Consider the following 5,830-nt stretch of genomic DNA (forward strand, 5'->3'; position numbering starts at 1 on the left):
CGGGCGATGGTGGCACACGCCTTTAATCCCAGCACTCGGGAGGCAGAGGCAGGCGGATCTCTGTGAGTTTGAGACCAGCCTGGTCTAGCGAGTTCCAGGACAGGCTCCAAAGCCACAGAGAAACCCTGTCTCGAAAAACAAAACAAAACAAAAAAAAGAGTCCAGAGGCAAAATAGGATAATTTTAGAAAAGCTGGCTAGAAACAAGCCATGCTAAGGCCAGCATTTATAAGTAAGAATAAGCCTCTGTGTGATTTATTTGGGAATTGGGTGTCAGGCCCCCCAAAGAACCAAAGAGTAAAAACAACCAAACTACAATCAACAACTTGGGGTGGAAAGGGTTTATGTGGCTTGCATGTCCTGATCAGTCCATCACTGAGTGAAGCTAAGGCAAGAACTTAAACAGAGCAGGAACCTGGAGATAGGAACTGAAGTAGAGACCATGGAGGAATGCTGCCTAATGTCTTGCTCCCTCTGCTTTCTTAGATACCCCAGGACTCCTGCCCAGGATACCTCTGTATATGCCCTTACAGCCTTATAGTACTAGGCAAAACTCCAGAATGTTATTAAACAGCCCCTCTCTAGCTTCTACTACTCTAGAGCCAAGAATGCTATATATTGGGGCTAGAAAGATGGCTCAGTGGTTAAGAGCACGGTCTGATCTTCCAGAAAACCTGGGTTCAACTCCCAGCATCTATATCCAGTTTTAGAGGACCCAAAAGTTCCCATGGAAAAACACTAATGCACATAAAGTAAGCCTGAAAATTTATTTATTTTTTTAAAAAAAGCCAGGCAGTGGTTGCACATATCTTTAATCCCAGCTCTCGGGGGGGCAGAGGCAGATGGATCTCTGTGAGTTTGAGGCCAGCCTGGTCTACAGAGCGAGTTCAAGGACAGGCTCCAAAGCTACACAAAGAAACCCTATCTTGAAAAGAACAAAAACAACAAAGGAAAAAAGTTGACTGACTGATTTGACTTCCACGATGGGGACAGGGTGGAAAGTTGTAGGTCCATAACCAAATATCTTGGGCTATTTTTAGCACCCAAAGAGCCACTTAATTCCCACCTCCGAGCGGCATAGTCACATAATATCCCGTGATTAATTTCAATCCTTTTGGAATCTATGAACAGACCTCCTGTCTTCCACCAACTCAAAAGCTGGAATGTCCTCACACAGCATCTGAGGGAGCCGATAGCATAGGTTTCCCATCTCTGCTATAACCCACCTTCCAGATGACTCCACCAATGTGTTTTCTTAAATTTATTTTTATTTCATGTGCATTGGTGTTTTGTCTGCATCTGTGTCCGTGGGAGGATGTCAGATCCCCTGGATATGGAGTTAGACAGTTGTGAGGTGCCATGTGGGTACTGGGAATTGAACCTGGGTTCTCTGTTGTATGTTGTTACTTTTGCTCTTTTGGTTTTTTTTGGGGGGGGCGCCACCCAGCTCCCAGATAAATCACACACAGAGGCTTATTCTTAGTTATAAATGCCCAGCCTTATCTTGGCTTGTTTCTAGCCAGTTTTTCTTATCTTTGGGCTTTTATCTTTCTTACTTCTGCATGCCTTATTTTCCTTCTTACTCTGTGCTTGGCTGGGCGGCTGGGTGACTAGCGCCTAGCTTCCTCCCCTTCTTCTTCTCTCCTTTCTTCTCCTCTTTCTGGGTTCTCCTATTTATTCTCTCTGCCTGCCAGCCCTGCCTATCCTTGCTCCTGTCTCGCTATTGGCTGTTCAGCTCTTTATTAGGCCCATTAGGTGTTTTAGACAGACACAGTAATAAAGCTTCACAGAGTTGAGCAAATGCAGCTTAAACAAAAGTCACACACCTTAAAATAATATTCCCAACAGTTCTCTGGAAGAACAGTCAGTGCTTTTAACTACTGAGCCATCTCTCCAGCCCTACCAAAACATTTTTTTTAAAGATTTATTTATTTATTATGTTTACAGTGTTCTGTCTGCATGTATGCCTGCAGGCCAGAAGAGGGCACCAGATCTCATTATAGGTGGTTGTGAGCCAACATGCAGTTGCTGCGAATTGAACTCAGGACCTCTGGAAGAGCAGTCAGTGCTCTCAACCTCTGAGCCATCTCTCTAGCCCCCAAAACATTTTCTAAAAATATTGATTTATGATTTTCTTTCTTTTCCTTTTTTTATATTTTATTTTATTTTATTTTTGTCAGTGGAGCTGACCAGGAACTCGCTCTGTAGGCTGGCCTCAAACTCACAGAGATCCACCTGCCTCTGCCTTGAGTGCTGGGATTAAAGGCGTGCGCCCCTACCACCTGGCTTCTGGCTTTCTTTTTTGACAGTAAAAAATTTTAGAAACTTGTTATCATATTGGAACATGGAATTTGGGGTAACTTAAAATCTGTGTTCATAGGCCACGGTAATTCAATATTTGGCTCTTGAATAAACTCTCTTTTATTTTCTTTGAGGTAAGAACTGCATTTTTACATTGATATTGAGCAGCGGTTGTCAACTTTCCTAATGCTGCAACCCTTTAATACAGTTCCTTAACCATAAAATTATTTTCTTGATACTTCATAGCTGTAATTTTGCTACTGATGAATCTAATGTAAACATCTATGTTTTCCAATGGTCTTAGGTGACCCCTGTGAAAGGGTCATTTGGTCCCTTAAGGGGCAAGGCTGTGATGCATTTTCTTGATTGATGGTTGATGTTAGAGGGTCCAGCTCACGGTGGGTAGTACCCCTGCGGGCTTGTGGCCCTGGGTGCTGTAAGAAAGCAGGCTGAGCAATCCACGAGGAACAAACCAATAAGCAGCACCCCTCCATGGCCTCTACATTAGTTCCTGCCTCTCATTTCCTGCCCTGCTTCAGCTTCTGCCCTGAGTTCCTCACTGATAGACTGTGAGACAGACGTGTAAGATGAAATAAACCCTTCCCTCCCTAAGTTGCTCTTGGTCATGCTGATTGATCACAGCAATAGAAACCCTAACCAAGTCAACCAGCAAACCCAACCCAAGATAAACAGTAACCCAAAGCATAGGGCCTAGTCAATAAAAAACTACCGATTGACCTCTAGCTCGGGTCTTCCCACTGGAGTAAACCAAATACGTCACTGTTCCTCTTCAACCGATGTTTTCTCCCTTCTGTCCCTTCTGTGGAGCCTGGAGCTGCATGTAGAATGGAGCTCACGATCGTTTCAGAATCAGTTCATAACCGTTACCTGCTCGAGTCAAAGCTTTACATTTTTAATGTGCCCAAGCTCGTGGGTTATTCATTTTCATTTTTTAAATTGAATTGGCTTCTTTATTTACCTGTTTACTTGTGTGTGTGTGCGCACATGCAGGTGCCTCAGCAGCTACGAGGAGGCCAAAGGGACAACTCTCAAGTCTCTCCTTCCTCCAAAGTTGGTCCTGGGGCTTGGACTCAGGCGCAAAGGTGGCAGCAGGCGCCTTCACTCACTGAGTTGTCTGACTCGCTCCCCGGATTTCTCCTTTACCAGCACCTATCCCAATGTGTCTAAGTGCAGAGTGCTCTGGATCTGTAGCCAGCTGTCAATTCTTTTCTTTATTGTCCCCCCTGCCACACCTTCACTTAGACGCCTGTGCAGATGTCCCTATTGGCATCAGCTCCTAGGGGAAAATTCATTTTTTTAAAAATTGTCTCAATTTTTACAAAGGCATGAAGGATCTAGTCCTAACAACTGCTTTTTAAAAATTAAAAAAAAAATTAACTATTGAATGTTGGCATTAAAGGATTGCTTACAACCCAGCGTGGTGGTACATGCCTTTAATCTTAGCAGAGGCAGGGGGACCTCTATGAGTTCGAGGTCAGCATAGTTCACGTAGCTAGTTTCAGGTCAGCCAAGGTTATACAGAGAAAAAAACAAAACAAAAGGACTTAAGCTGTGAACCAGCCTGTTGGCAGCCTTCTGCCGCCTTTCTTTCCTCTTTGCTTAGCAAAGTGTATTCTTCTCCTGGCTTCCTGCAGGCCTGCTGCTGGTGAACCTTACTGGGAGGAGGCTAAGGGGAGGGGAGGAGTGGGAGCTAGGGGTTGTGCGTGGGGCTGAGTAAGGAATCTCCCCTCTGCATCAAAGTGCTTTCTCCAAATAAAGAACGATGTTTCCAAAACTGGTGCGGTAAGGCACGCCTTTAATCCCAGCACTCTGGAGGCAGAGGAAGGTGAGTCTCTGTGAGGCCAGCCTGGTCTACATAGTGAGTTATAGGGCAACTGAAATACATAGAGAGATTCTGTCACAAAACAAAAGCAATGCTTCCCCTGAAACAATTCCTGATAAATGGATAGCCTCCACACCACGATGCTTGCATTTCCTGTTAAGAATGCTTATGCTGGCCAGGACTTCTGCAGGTCCGGGCACAAATCTGGAAGCGCTGAGAGAGTAGGCCTGAGCCAGGACCTCTGCCAGAGCAGACCCAAGGCAGCAATCTCGGCAAAAAGAGCCCTAAGCAAGCAATCTCTGTGGGTGTAGAGTAAACTCCCGGGAGCCAAGAGGCGTCCAGGAACACGTAGTGACCAACGGGGTGACTGGAACTGTGGCAGTCATGCACCATGAGGAGCAACCATCTGAGCCTTGGATTCACTGGCACCTGGAAGACTGAGCAGCAGAGTCACAGCCCCAACTACACCAACCAAAGGAAAAGACCGGTAGATTAAAACACACGCCACACCACAAAGAGCAACACAACACCAGTAAAAACTAGTGACCCTATAACTGCAAGACTTGAACAACTAAATATAGATGAAGCAGAAGAAAATGACCTAAAAAATAACTTTAGGAGAATATTTGAAGCCCTTAAAGAGGAAATGAAAAATTCCTTCAAAAAAATGGAGGAAAAGACAAACAAAAGATTGGAAGACATCAACAAATCCCTTAAAGAAAACCAAGAAAAAGCAGTCAAACATATGAAAAAAAACTATTCAAGACTTGAAAACTGAAATAGAGACAATAGAGAAAATACAAGCCAAGAGAATTATAGAAACAGAAATTATGAGAAAATGGTCAGGAACCACAAATACAAGCATAAACAGCAGACTACAAGAGATGAAAGAGAATCTAAAGTTCAGGCTTATTAAGTAACTCTTACATCTTAAATTAACCCATTTCTATTAATTTATATTTTACCACAATGTTTGTGGTTTTTTTAGTCTTTCTTCTTGAACTGCTACATGGCTTCTGCCTCCTTCAGCAGCTACATGGTATCTCTTTGACTTTGCCTGCTTTCTCCTCTATCTCTGCTTGGAATTCCCTCCTTTTTCTATTCTGCCCTGCCATAGGTCAAAGTAACTTTATTCATTAGCCACGGTAACAAAACACATTCACAGTGTACAGAGGGGAATCCCACATCATACATGTACTTTACATAATTGATAAACTTCATATTGAAAAGGTTTTGCAGCCCCATAAGACTCTCTGCCAGCACAATAATCTGAATCAGACCAAATCAAACTGAATTAGAAAAAACCCAGGCTTAATGGATACCAATGCTCCCGGATGGCTTTCCATTCCCCAGAGAGGAGCCTGTGAAGGAAGACTGGAAAACCATGTGTTTGTTCTCTGGTGGGGACACATTAAATACCCTGGAGGAGTGGTCTTGAGCATCTCTAGGGAGGGGTCATCATTCGGTGAGCTTTCTCGGAGGTGGAGTCTGGATGAGCAACTCCCAGGGGAAGGGGCTTGGGATGGAACTTCCAGAACCCAAACATTCCAGACTCTTTGGATATATGGATGCCAGGGCCTGCGGTGAAGTCTTAACTCAAACATTCCAGACTCTTCAGGTATATGGATGCCAGGGGCTGCGGTGAAGTCGTAACTCAAACATTCCAGACTCTTCAGGTATATGGATG

The sequence above is a fragment of the Microtus ochrogaster genome, chromosome 4 (assembly GCF_000317375.1).
Source record: "Microtus ochrogaster isolate Prairie Vole_2 chromosome 4, MicOch1.0, whole genome shotgun sequence".
Classification (NCBI taxonomy): Eukaryota; Metazoa; Chordata; class Mammalia; order Rodentia; family Cricetidae; genus Microtus; species Microtus ochrogaster.